We start from the raw sequence: 15198 nt of genomic DNA, 5'->3' as shown, positions 1-15198 counted from the left end.
AGGAGAAAAAAATGATTGAAGGCATCATGAAAACAATAGGGAGGGCAACATGACCCAGGTGACAAATTTTCAGAGAATTGGGTGGTTTAAGTGAGTGGAAGGATACGGCCTGTCAGAGTAACTTTCAAGGAAGAATCAGTTCGAATCAGGATTCTGCAAGAGAAAGCAAGACTGAGAGACAAAGAGGGGTACCAGAGAGTATACCTCGACCGCGACAGAACACAAGAAGAAAGGACTACACTGAAAGAGAGGGTACAGAGACGCAAGGAGGAACGAGAAGCAATGAAAATGAGCAGGACCCAGACACAGGAGGAAGGGCAAACACACCCCACAGAATCTCCCACCAAAAGACCCACCCACCATGACATTCCCAACGCAACTGAGCAACCTATACTCCAACCCACTCACTGTTCCTCTGCCACCAACCCCCCATATCACAAACCTCACCCCAACAGCTGTCCCTTGTGGGCATTCTGACCCCACCCCATCAACACATACCCCACCTACACCACCACTGCCCCATATAGGCCCCCTCACCAAGGCTCTCCCTCCCCAACCCCAATATACTTGCATGACCACAATGATAGAAAAGAAACTAAAGGTTTGGTACACAAATGCGGATGGAATAATGAATAAACATGAGGAGTGGAATGAAAGAATCAGTGAAAAATCCCCAGACATCATAGCAGTCACAGAAACAAAACTCAGCTGAGATAATAATCAGACACAATCTTCCCAACAGGATATCAGATCCTGAGGAAAGATAGAAGGAGTAGAGGGGAGGAGGGGTTGACTGCTCATAAAACACCAATGGGGATTTGAGGAAATGGAAGGCATGGACATGATTGGAGAAAGAGACTACATTGTAGGTACAATTCAGTCCGGAGAACATAAAGTAGTCATTGAGTGATGTATAACCCTCCACCACAGAACTGCAGGAGGCCAAGAGAGGAGTACGAAGAAAACAACAGGGTGATGGTGGACACACTGGCTGAGGTGGCAAGAAGAGCTCACTGAGCAGAGCAAAGTTACTGGTAATGGGCGATTTCAACCACAGGAGATCGACTGGGAAAACCTGGAGCCACATGGGGGTCCTGAAACATGGAGAGCAAAGATGATGGATGTGGTACTTGAAAACCTCATGCATCAACATGTCAGGGACACAACCAGAGAGAGAGGGGAGGATGAGCCAAGCAAGACTGGATCTTGTGTTCACCCTGAGCAGTTCAGACATCGAGGACATCACTTACGAGAGGCCCCTTGGAGCTAGCGATCATGTGGTTCTGAGTTTTGACTATATAGTAGAGTTACAAGTGGAGAAGGTAACAGGAACTGAAGGGACAGGCCAAACTATAAAAGGGGGGACTACACAGGTATGAGAAACTTCCAGCAGGAGGTTCAGTGGGACAGAGAAATGGTAGGAAAATCAGTAAACGAGATGATGGAATATGTGGCAACAAAGTGCAAGGAGGCAGAGGAAAGTTTTGTTCCCAAGGGAAACAGAAATAATAGGAAGACCAAGACGAGTCCTTGGTTTACCCTGAAGGTGTAGGGAGGCAAAAGCTAAGTGCAACAGAGAATGGAAAAGGTACAGGAGGCATAGGGACCCAGGAAAACAAGGAGATTAGTAGAAGAGCCAGAAACGAGTATGCGAGATAAGGAGGGGAGGCCCAGAGACAGTATGAAAACGACATAGCATCGAAAGTCAAATCTGACCCGAAACTGCTGTATAGCCACATTAGGAAGAAGACAACAGTCAAGGACCAGGTGATAAGGCTGAGGAAAGAAGGTGGGGAACTCACAAGAAACGATCAAGAGGTATGTGAGGAGCTCAACACGAGATTTAAGGAAGTATTTACAGTAGAGACAGGAAGGACTCTGGGGGACAGACCAGATGGGGACACCAACAAGGAATACACCAACAAGTGTTGGACGACATACATACAGATGAGGAGGAGGTGAAGAAACTGCTAAGGGACATCGATACCTCAAAGGCAATGGGACCGGACAACATCTCTCCATGGGTCCTTGGAGAGGAGCAGATATGTTAGTGCGTACCACTTACCACAATCTTCAACACATCCCTGGAAACTGGGCAACTACCTGAGGTATGGAAGACGGCAAATGTAGTTCCCATTTTTAAAAAAAAAGGAGACAGAAAAGAGGCACTAAACTATAGACCTGTGTCATTGCGTGTATAGTATGCAAAATTATGGAGAAGATTATCAGGAGGAGAGTGGTGGAGCACCTGGAACGGAACAGGAGTATAAATGCCAACCAGCACGGATTCACGGAAGGCAAATCCTGTGTCACAAACCTTCTGGAGTTTTATGATAAAATAACAGAAGTAAGACAAGAGAGAGAGGGGTGGGTTGATTGCATCTTCTTGGACTGCAAGAAGGCCTTTGACACAGTTCCTCACAAGGGATTAGTGCAGAAGCTAGAGCATCAGGCGCATATAACAGGAAGGGCACTGCAATGGATCAGAGAATACCTGACAGGGAGGCAACAACGAGTCATGGTACGTAATGATGTATCACAGTGGGCACCTGTGACGAGCGGGTCCCACAGGGGTCGGTCCTAGGACCAGTGCTATTTTTGGTATATGTGAACGACATGACGGAAGGGTTAGACTCAGAAGTGTCCCTGTTTGCAGATGATGTAAGTTAATGAGGAGAATTAAATCTGATGAGGACCAGGCAGGACTTCAAAGAGACCTGGACAGACTGGACACCTGGTCCAGCAAATGGCTTCTCGAATTTAATCCTGCCAAATGCAAAGTCATGAAGATAGGGAAGGGGCACAGAAGACCACAGACAGAGTATAGGCTAGGTGGCCAAAGACTGCAAACCTCACTCAAGGAGAAAGATCTTGGGGTGAGTATAACACCGAGCATGTCTCCGAAGCACACATCAATCAGATAACTGCTGCAGCATATGGGCGCCTGGCAAACCTGAGAACAGCATTCGACACCTTAGTAAGGAATCATTCAAGACACTGTACACCGTGTATGTCAGGCCCATACTGGAGTATGCAGCACCTGTTTGGAACCCGCACTTGATAAAGCACGCCAAGAAACTAGAGAAAGTACAAAGGTTTGCAACAAGGTTAGTTCCAGAGCTAAGGGGAATGTCCTATGAAGAAAGATTAAGGGGAAATCGGCCTGACGACACTGGAGGACAGGAGGGTCAGGGAGACATGATAACGACATATAAAATTGCGTGGAATAGACAAGGTGGACAAGGACAGGATGTTCCAGGGAGGGACACAGAAACAAGAGGCCACAATTGGAAGTTGAAGACACAAATGAGTCAGAGAGATAGTAGGAAGTATTTCTTCAGTCATAGAGTTGTAAGGCAGTGGAATAGCCTAGAAAATGACGTAGTGGAGGCAGGAACCATACACAGTTTTAAGACGAGGTTTGATAAAGCTCATGGAGCGGGAGAGAGAGGGTCTAGTAGCAACCGGTGAAGAGGCGGGGCCAGGAGCTAGGACTCGACCCCTGCAACCACAAATAGGTGAGTACAAATAGGTGAGTACACACACACAAGGCTCCGAGAACCTTAGTGTTTTTAAGGCGTGCAGTAACTGCTAGCAGCAATCAGTGGTAGTGACAATGTCAGTGAACAATCCTACGAGTGATAACCAAAGTTATTAGTTAAAAAAAGTCGAGAGAAAGCCTGAAATCATTAATATTTCAAAGTGCCAAACCGTTAGGGGCCTAGTAGGCACCTGTTGCCACACAAATTCAAATACACAAAGATGAAAGTGAGTGTGGAAGTGGGTGTTCAAGAATTACGAAAGATTGGTTAACAAGTGAAATGGGGTACCGTACAGTGAGAGGGGAAAAAGTTAATAAGCAAAGGAGAAAGGAAAAATAAACTATATAACAAGGGAAGGTGGCAGGAGTAGGCCTGCTGAAGCAGTGACGCACAACAGTTGTGTGACATTATGAATATAAAGTGTAACCACCGAATGTGAAGTGTATTCTTTCATACGTGAAAAGTGAAATCACTTGTGGAACTTGGGATATATGAGCATATATGGTTATAAACATCACGGGTGAAAGATTTTCAAAATAGTGATAGTAGGCCTATGTACGACCACTACGTCATCAGCATCTGGCAACTTGTCATCGCACCGCTGCCAGCGCAAGTATTGCTCACCTGTTGAGGTTGCATGTTGTCAGATTCTGGTCTCTTCATCACTGTTAGATTCTGGTCACTCACACCTGCAAGCTATTACCAGAATTAGACTAGAAATAGCATAGATAAGGTTAGGATAGTGTTGACGAGAGTTTGACTAGTAAAGTGGTCTAGCGAGGGTAACGTCAGACACTAGTTGAAGTTGAGGCAAGCTAAATTTACAACCTAGTTACTTTCTGCTTTTATAAGTAGAACTGATAAGTGTTAGAATTACTATTGGCGAGTTTTAGAATTGCTGGTATTACTACTGGTATTTATTAGCAGTATGAATACTTAGAAGTGGGGGCACACACACATACACACACACACATACACACACACACACACAGGAACAATCAGTCAGGCACTTGCAAAAGCTGTAGTACACACATACACAGGATTTCACACCTTCCTGTAAACTGACCTGAAAACCCTCCCTCTAACATTCCACTATCCACTATTCCCTCCCTCCCCCTCTCTTTCTCTCTCTCTCTCTCTCAATACCTATCTCTCTCTCTCTACCTATCTCTCTCTACCTATCACTCTCTCTACCTATCTCTCTCTCTCTACCTATCTCTCTCTACCTATCACTCTCTCTACCTATCTCTCTCTCTCTACCTATCTCTCTACCTATATATATCTCTCTCTCTACATATCTCTCTCTCTACCTATCTCTCTCTCTCCTCTCTCCCATCTCTCCCCTCTAACATCCCTCCCCTCTAACATCTCTCCCCATCATCTCTCCTCCATCTCATCTCTCCCTCTCCCCTCTCATTATCTCTTCCCTCCCTCCCATTTCTCTCCCCTCTGCCCCTCTCTCCCCCTCTCTCCCCTCTCTCCTCTCTCTCTACCATCTCCCCCTCTCCTCTCTCCTCTCTACCATCTCCCCTCTCTCCCCTTCTCCCCTGTCTCTCCCTTGTCTCTCCCCTCTCTTTGCCCCCCCCATCCTCTGCTCTCTTCAATCTTCTCTCTCTCACTCTCTCTCTGTCCATCTCTCGCTCTCTCCCCTCTCGTCTCTCTCCCCTCCCCTCTCTCTTCCATCTCCCCCTGTCTCCCTCTTCTCCCCTGTGCTCTCTCCCTCTCCCATCTCTCATCTCTCTCTCTCTCTTTTTTTTTTTTCACAGGGTTTGACAAGGTTAAGGATCCCTAGCTTTATTGACGAGCTATTTACAGGTTAAGGATTCCTAACTTTTTATTGGCAAATAAGAGCTGTTCCTACATCAGCTCATTTGAAAGCATTTTTATTGTTATAAGACATACAAGTAGGGAACAGCATTAAGTTGGAGCCATCTGTGGGTCCAGTATTTTCATTTGATCAACTGACTATCTAGTTGACATCATTATGCTGTACAAAAGTGTTCCATACTTGAGTCATCCTGGGTATATATGATCTCAGATGGGGTGATGTTTTGGAGAAGGGTACAGCCAGAGTGAAGTTGCTGCTTTCTGCCCGTCTTGTGGCATAAAAGCTTGTTTCACGCTGTCCTCGAAGTGGATCCAAGTGTGGTACTTTGACAATTTTGGCCTTGTACATAACAGTAAGGCCACCCACATCCCTCCTGTGTTGAAGGCTCTGCTGAAATGACAGGCGAGAGATGAGACGTCTTGCTCTGTTCTCTACTCTGTCAAGCAGTCGCAGATGAGAGGGGGGGGGGGGAAGGTAAACCAAGAAAGTGGAGCACACTCAAAGTGTGAGCGTACTTGTGCCTCGTACAAAATCTTGCAACCCCTACTGTCAAGCAGATGCAAGATACGGCGGAGTGCTGTAAGCTTCCCAGCTGCCTTGTTTGCAAGTTTTACAACGTGGTTCTTCATGGTCAGTTTGGAGTCAAATTTCATCCCAAGGATATCAACTCCTTCCTCATGTACCAATACCCTCCCATTCATCCTTACTACTGCACCAGCATCACCATCATGATGCCTGCAGATCATCATCATTTGCATTTTCTCAGGTGCAAATGTTACTTGCCATCTATTTCCCCAAGCTGATATAACTCTTAGCTTGCGATTGATGTAGCTTAGAGCAGCTGGCATTTCTTCTCTTGGATAAGTGAATGTCATCTGCATATGCATGTGATTCTGGGATGAGATGAAGAAGGTCGTTGAAGTAGACATTCCATAACAATGGTCCAAGCACACTTCCTTGTGGAACACTTGCCCCAGTAGGATGTCTTGCTGATTCCATTCCATTGAGAGCCACACTTGAGATCTAGCATGAAGGTAATCACTGAGGAGACATAGTGTAGAGCCTGCAATTCCCAGTGCTTGAAGTTTTGCTAAGAGGCCCTGGTGCCACACCCTGGTCGAAAGTGCCAGCAATGTCCAGTGCTACCACACAGCTGACTTTGGATTTATCCAGTGACTGGTGCCACTTAGTGATTGACAGGAGTGACACTGGTCTGTAGTTGCTGATTTCTGCTCTGCTCTTCTTTTTGTGAACAGGGACTACATTTGCCTCTTTCCACAGAGAGGGCCATTTACACTGTACTAGGCAGTGCTGAAAGATGCGAGTTAGAGGTGCTGCTAGGTGGTCTGCACATCTTCTCAGCAATCTTGGGCGCAACTTGTCTGGGCCCACCACCTTTTCTTAGTCAAGTGATTTAAGAAGGAAATGCACCTCCTCTTGCCTTATTGTAACCACTGACAGTTTTGACAGAGTTCTTGCAGCTAGCCTGGAGGAGGGTCATTGCTGGATCAGGAACTTGCATTTTGGTAGCAAAGTGTTCAGCAAAGAGGTCCACCTTCTCTTGACTACTAGTAGAGGTGGTCCCATCCTGTCGATTTAGAGGTGGAATGAGTTCATCAGGCAGATAACCTTGTCTGTCTTTGACCAGGGACCACCAGGTTTTGGAGCCCTACCCTAAATGATGCTAGCTTTCTTTTAGTGTCCACCTCCCATTTAGCAATGGCCCACTTTTGAACGTCACCCATATACCTACAGGCTTGCCTGTGCAAAGTTCCTGTTATATGTGGTAGGATGTCTCTTATACTTTCTGCCATGCTTTGTACTTAGCAGTAGCAGCCTCTCTACAACGAAAGCCAAACCAAGGCTGGATCTGTAGGCTGTCACATATTGCAGGTGAGGAATGTGTTCTTGTTGTAGATTAAGGATGTGTCCAGTGAAGGCTTTCACTTGGTTGTCAACATCCCCTTGGAGAAGAGCATTCCAATCTGTGGTGGCGAGTTTAGAGCAAAGGGCTCGGCCATACTCCTTTCCCATAGCCAGGTTGTGCATGTGGACTCCTCACCCCTATTCTGTTGGGATCTTAAGTGTCACAAAAACAGCTTCTCTCTCTCTCTCTCTCTCTCTCTCTCTCTCTCTCTCTCTCTCTCTCTCTCTCTCTCTCTCTCTCTCTCTCTCTCTCTCTCTCTCTCTCTCCCTCTCACTCTTCCCCTCTCTCCTACCTTTCCTTCTCTCTCTTTCTCTCTCTCTCTCTCTCTCTCTCTCTCTCTCTCTCTCTCTCTCTCACTTTTCTCTTTCAAAAAAGAAAAGAAAAAAGGGGAAGAAAATGGAAAAAGAAGGGAAAAAAATGGTGGGTAGTGGAAGGAACCAGGATCAGATGAGAATGGTTCTGGTAGGGAGGAGCAGATGGAGGGGTAGTGCAAAAGGATGGAACAAGAGTGGGAGAGAAAATTGGGAGAGCTTTCTGAAGAAATGGAGACAGAGCTTTCTTTGAAATTAGGAAATAGGTTGGAGAAGGAGAAGAAGAATTGGGAGGCACACTGGAAACTGCAGTAAGCTAGGATAAGGGTCGTAGACGATGAGGTAAACAGGCTGGAAGCGAGTTACAGGGGCATTGACCAGAGAAGACACAGATATGAAGCAGAGAGGCTGAACAGGTAGGAAGGAGATATGAATTATGCTAAGGTCATTATCAGCCTGCCAAGAAGGGCCAAGGAGAAAGGGGAGAGCAGCTGGGTGCAGATGGAGAGGGTGATAGGTCAAATGCAGAGGCACAACCATGCTACCAAGAGCCATTGGAAAAAAACAAGGGAGAAAATGACCACGTACAGACAGGAACCAAGTCACAGAGGGAGAGGCAATGGGAGGAGGAAAGGAAACAAAATCAGTGTTTATCCATGGGCTTCAGGAGAGAGAGGAAAGGACACACACTGAAAGACGGCAGACAGAAAGAAAGGAGATTGAGAACATCATCACAGAAATACGTGAGGAAGACATGGACGAGATTGTAAATTTTCAGAGAATAGGGGGTACTTGAAGGGGGAGAAAACGACCAATCAAGCTGATACTCAGGACAGAAACAGTGCAGAAGAGGATCCTCCAAGAGAAACCACGGTTGAAGTACTTGGAAGAGTACAAGAGGGTGCTCCTAGACAGAGACAGAACACAAATAGAATGACAGCAGCTGAGGGAGAGGACAAAAAAGCAAAAGGAGCTTAGGAAAGGAGACACAAGGACAGAACCTGGCAGAGGTCAATCAGAGTAGGAAAGAGGACAAGGGCAAGCACACACAGAACCATCCCCAGAACCTCACAACCTATCACACCATCCCAACACTACAGTCTACAATCCATACTCACAGCTTCCACCCAACAACCAGCTATAGAATTGCATAGTACACTTCCAGGTCTCCCACCCTCACAGGCCCCCCAGATAACAGTGTTGGAGAGGAAACTGAAGGTAAGGTACAAAAATGCTGATGGAATAACAAATAAGTGGGAGGTGTGGAATGAAAGAGTCAAAGAGGCATCACCGGACATCATAGCTCTACAGAAACCAATCTTAGAGGTATGATAAGATGCAATCTTTCCAACGGGATACCAGATCCTGAAGAAAGACAGAGGGAACGGGGGTGGAGGAGTGGCACCGCTGATCAAAAATTGATAGAATTTTGATGAGCTGGAAAGAGGAGACAGCGGAGAAGCAAGCGATTACATAGCGGGAATGCTTCACTCTGGAGGTCCCAAAGAGGTAATTGCAGTGATGTATAACCCACCACAAAACAGCAGGAGGCCAAGGCAAGAGTATGATGAGAGCAATAGAGTGATGGTTGCCACACTGGCTGCAGTGGCCAGAAGAGCTCTGCATGCAGGGCAAAGCCCTCCTGATCATGGGTGACTTTAACCACAAGGAGATCAATTGGGAGAACTTGGAGCCACATGGGGGCCAAGATACATGGAGGGCTAAGATGACGGGAGGTGGTACTGGTAAACTTCATGTACCAACACGTAAGGGACACTACAAGAGAGAGGAGGAGAGGATGAACCAGCAAAACTGGACTTAGTATTCACCTTAAGCAGTGCAGAATATTGAGGACATCACATATGAAAGACCCCTTGGGGCCAGCGATCATATGGTTTTAAGCTTCGAATACACAGTAGAGCTACAAGTGGAGGGGGGAAGCAGGAAGGCCAGTAAGAATGAAGCCAAACTACAAGAAAGGGGACTACAAGGGAATGAGGAACTTCCTGAATGGGGTTCAGTGGGACAGAAAAACTGGGCAGGAAAGCCAATTAATGAGATAATGGAATATGTAGCAACAATGTGCAAGGAGGCTGAGGAGAGGTTTGTACCCAAGGGTAACAGGAATAATGAAAAAGCCAGGATGAGCCCATGGTTTACCCAAAGGTGCAGGGAGGCAAAAACCAAGTGTGCTAGGGAATGGAAGAAATATAGAAAGCAAAGGACCCAGGAGAATAAGGAGAGCAGTCATAGAGCCAGAAATGAATATGCACAGATAAGAAGGGAGGCCCAACGACAATATGAAAACGACATAGCAGCGAAAGCCAAATCTGACCTGAAGCCACTATACAGCCACATCAGGAGGAAAACAACAGTCAAGGACCAGGTAATCAGGCTAAGGAAGGGAGGAGAGACAACAAGAAATGACTGTGAAGTATGTGAGGAACTCAACAAGAGATTCAAAGAAGTGTTCACAGAGGAGCCAGTAGGGGCTCCAGAGAGATGGAGTTATGGGGCACACCACCAAGTGCTGGACACAGTACACACAACCTAGGAAGAAGTGAAGAGGCTTCTGAGTGAGCTAGATACCTCAAAGGCAATGGGGCCAGATAACATCTCTCTCCATGGGTCCTGAGAGAGGGAGCAGAGGTGCTATGTGTACCCCTAACAACAATATTCAATACATCTATCGAAACAGGGAGATTGCCTGAAGCATGGAAGACAGCAAATGTAGTCCCAATCTTTAAAAAAGGAGACAGACATGAAGCACTAAACTACAGACCAGTGTCACTGACATGTATAGTATACAAAGTCATGGAGAAGATTATCAGGAGAAGAGTGGTGGAACACCTAGAAAGGAATGATCTAATCAACAGCAGCCAACATGGTTTTAGGGACGGGAAATCCTGTGTCACAAACCTACTGGAGTTCTATGACATGGTGACAGCAGTAAGACAAGAAAGAGAGGGGTGGGTGGATTGCATATTCTTGGACTGCAAGAAGGTGTTTGATGCAGTTCCACACAAGAGATTAGTGCAAAAACTGGAGAACCAAGGAGGGATAACAGGGAAGGCACTAAAATGGATCAGGGAATACTTGTCAGGAAGACAGCAGCGAGTCATGGTATGTGGCGAGGTGTCATCGTGGGCACCTGTGACCAACGGGGTCCCACAGGGGTCAGTCCTAGGACCAGTGCTGTTTCTGGTATTTGTGAACGACATGATGGAAGGAATAGACTCCAAGGTGTCCCTGTTTGCAGATGTGCAGATGACGTGAAGTTGATGAGAAGAATTCATTCGATCGAAGACCAGACAGAACTACAAAGGGACCTGGACAGGCTGCAGACCTGGTCCAGCAATTGGCTCCTGGAGTTCAATCCCACCAAGTGCAAAGTCATGAAGATTGGGGAAGGGCAAGGAAGACTGCAGACGGAGAACAGCTTAGGGGGGCCAGAGACCACAAACCTCACTCAAGGGAAAAGATCTTGGGATGAGTATAACACCAGGCACATCTCCTGAACTGCACATCAACCAAATAACTGCTGCAGCATATGGGCGCCTAGCAAACCTCAGAACAGCATTCCGACATCTTAATAAGGAATCGTTCAGGACCCTGTACACTATGTACGTTAGGCCCATATTGGAGAATGCGGCAACAATTTGGAACCCACACCTAGCCAAGCACGTAAAGAAACTAGAGAAAGTGCAAAGGTTTACAACAAGACTAGTCCCAGAGCTAAGAGGTATGTCCTACGAGGAGAAGTTAAGGGAAATCAACCTGACGACACTAGAGGACAGGAGAGATAGGGGGGACATGATAACGACATACAAAATACTTAGAGGAATTGACAAGATGGACAAAGACAGGATGTTCCAGAGGATGGACACAGTAACAAGGGGACACAGTTGGAAGTTGAAGACACAGATGAATCACAGGGATGCTAGAAAGTATTTCTTCAGCCACAGAGTAGTCAGTAAGTGGAATAGTTTGAGAAGTGATGTAGTGGAGGCAGGATCCATACATAGCTTTAAACAGAGGTATGATAAAGCTCATGGTTCAGGGAGAGTGACCTAGTAGCGACCAGTGAAGAGGCGGGGCCAGGAGCTTGGAATCGACCCCTGCAACCTCAACTAGGTGAGTACACACACACAACTCTGCCACTGTCCCCCTCCCACTGTCTTCCCTCTCCCTCCCTACCTCTCTCCCCATTTCCCTCCCTAAAATTAAGACCCACCTTCACATACACACGCGTTCACTCCTGGAAATACATAAGCTCTTCTTTCTGTGGCAAAAAAATGGGCTACCTAAGAGCAGGGCAGAGATACCAGGGGTCTGGTGGATGAACCTGGGAGGGAAGATTGGGAGGCAGAGCTCACAAAAAAGGGAGGAAGAGTGGGGAATGAAGCTAGAAGAGCATGAAAAGAAAATGGAAGAGAGGATAGCTGCAGAGAGCAGGAAATGGGAGCTACAAACCATAGCAGCAGAAGCTAAGATACAGTGCTTAAAAGAGGAACTAAAAAAACTGAAACAGCCTAAAGAACCACAGGACAGTACAGCCACGACATCAGGAACTTCTGTATCAGTCACAGATAAGGGGACTGTAGAGAGTAAAGGCCCTATCAGACCCATGTAGGGCCTTGGAAAAGATAAGGAGCACATCAAGAACAAATGAGGGGGGACTAAGGATAATGAAGGAGCTAAGCTATGTACAGAGAAACTAAGAGACAACTGCAGTGGCCAGGAACAGCTGAGCAGGAAAGACAGACCACTGAGCACAGGGGCATCAACCAGGGAAGAGATTGAAGGAAGAGCCACTTTAATGGAAGGAACTAAATCACCTCAGGGGATGCAAAGGGAGATACAGTGATAGGAAGAAAGGGAGAGGTCAGTTTTTGTCTACATTCTCTAGGAAGTTGAAGGGGAAACCTATGATGCAAGAAAACAAGAGGAGAAAAAAGTGATTGAAAGTATCTTGAAAGCAATAAGTGAGGATGATATAACCCAGTTGATAAATTTTTGGAGAATTGGGTGCTTTGCAAGAGGGAAAAAACGGCCAGTCAAAGTGATTTTCAAGGCAGAATCAGCTCGAAACAGGATCCTGCAGGAGAAAGCACAACTAAGGGACAAACCAGAGTTCCAGAGAGTGTAACTCGATCAAGACATAACACAAGAAGGAAGGATGATACTGAAAGAGAGGGTAAAAAGACGAAAGGAGGAATGAGAGCGAATGACAGAGATGAGTAGGAGAACCTAGACCCAGATGGAAGAGCAAACACATCCTCCTCCAGAAACACCACAGAAGTAATTCAAGCACAATAACCCCAATGCAGGTGAGCAATTTAAACCAAAACCCACACACTGTTCCCTCTGTCCCACTCCCAGCAACACAGACCACACTCCTCTGCTGCCACCCCATCATCACAAACCCAACCCCCACTGCATACCCCCATAGGCCCCTGCCAGGGCTCCTGCTCCCCCAACTCCACCATTCTCCCTGGACCACAGTTTTAGATAAGAAGTGATATGTTTGGCATACGAATGCAGGTGAAATAACTAATAAATGTGAGGAGAGGCATGGAAGAATCATAGTAGTCACAGAAACGAAACTCACTGAGACAGTAAAAGATGCAGTCTTCCCACCCTGATATCAGATCCAGACAAAAGAGCAGAGGGGAAGAGGGGTTGCACTGCTCATTAAAAACCGATGGGGATATGAAGAAATGGAAGGAATGGACAAGATTGGAGAAAAGGATTACATAGTAGGTACAATTCAGTCTGGGGAACATAGGGTAGTCATTGCAACGATGTACAACCCACCACAGAACTGCAGGAAGCCTAGAGAGGAATATGAAGAGAGGAATATGAAGTGAGCAACAGAGCAATGGTGGACACACTAGCTGAGGTAGCCAGAAGAGTTCACTCGAGCTTAGCAAAGCTACTGGCTATGAACGATTTCAACCACAGGGAGAGTGATTGGGAAAACTTGAGCCACATGGAGGTCTCGAAACATTGACAGTCAAGATGAAGGATGTGGTACTGGAACACCTCATGCATCAACATGTTAGGGACACTACCAGAGAGAGAGAGAGGGGAGGATGAACCAGCAAGACTGGACCTCGTGTTCACCCTGAGCAGCTCGGACAATGAGGATGTCACATATGAGAGGCCCCTAGAAGCTAGTGATCAAGTGTTTCTGAGCTTCCAATACATATTAGAGTTACAGTGGAGAGGGTAACAGGATGGAAATAAATGGTATAAAATACCGACACAATGGAAATATAAACACACATGCAGTATAATGTGATCCTTTATTGACAACGTTTCGCCCACACAGTGGGCTTTTTCAAGTCACAAACAGATCTGTTTGTGACTTGAAAAAGCCCACTGTGTGGGCGAAACGTTGTCAATAAAGGATCACATTATACTGCATATGTGTATATATTTCCAGGGTAACAGGAGTTGAATGGGAAAAGCCAAATTATAAAAGGGGAGATTACACAGGTATGAGGAACTTCCTGCAGGAGGTTCAGTGGGACAGAGAATTGGTAGAAAACTTAGTAAACGAATTGATGGAATATGTAACAACAAAACGCAAGGAGGCAGAGGAAAGGTTTGTTCCCAGGGGCAACAAAAATAATGGGAAGACCAGAACGAGCCTTTAGTTTAGCCGAATGTGTAGGGAGGCAAAAACTAAGTTCACAAGAGAATGGAAAAAGTACAGAAGACAAAGAACCCAGGAAAATAAAGAGATTAGTCGAAGTGCCAGAAACGAGTATACACAGATGAGGGAGGCCCAGCAACAGTAAGAAAGCAACATAGCATCGAAAGTCAAGTCTGACCCAAAACTGCTGTATAGCCACATTAGGAGGAAGACAACTGTAGAAGACCAGGAAATCACTCTGAGGATAGAAGGTGGGGAGCTCACAATAAATGATCAAGAAGTATGTGTGGAGCTCAACTTGAGATTTAAGGACACCTCTCCTTGGGTTCTTAGAGAGGGAGCAGAGGCACTGTGTGTGTCACTAACCACAATTTTCAACACATCCCTTGAAACAGGGCAATTACCTGAGGTATGGAAGACGGCAAATGTAGTCCCCATTTTTAAGACAGGAGACAGGAAAGAAGCACTAAACTATAGACCAGTATTCCTGACGTGTATAGTATACAAAGTCAATGCAAAGATTATCAGGAAGAGGGTGGTGGAGCACCTGGAACAAAACAAGATTATAAACGACAACCAGCACGGATTCATGGAAGGTAAATCCTGTGTTACAAACCTTCTGGAGTTTTATGACAAGGTAACAGGAGTAAGACACGAGAGAGAGAGGTGGGTTGATTGCATTTTCCTGGACTGCAATAAAGCCTTCAACACATTTCCCCACAAGAGATTAGTGCGGAAGCTGGAGGATGAGGCATGTATAACAGGAAGGGCACTGCAATGGATCAGAGAATACCTGACAGGGAGGCAACAGCGAGTCATGGTATGTGATGACGTATCACAGTGGGTACTTGTGATGAGTGGGGTCCCACAGGGGTCAGTCCTAGGACCAGTGCTATTTTTGGTATTAGTGAATGATATGATGGAAGGGA

The sequence above is a fragment of the Cherax quadricarinatus genome, unplaced genomic scaffold (genome assembly GCF_038502225.1).
Source record: "Cherax quadricarinatus isolate ZL_2023a unplaced genomic scaffold, ASM3850222v1 Contig104, whole genome shotgun sequence".
Classification (NCBI taxonomy): Eukaryota; Metazoa; Arthropoda; class Malacostraca; order Decapoda; family Parastacidae; genus Cherax; species Cherax quadricarinatus.
This window is presented reverse-complemented; position numbering follows the sequence as displayed.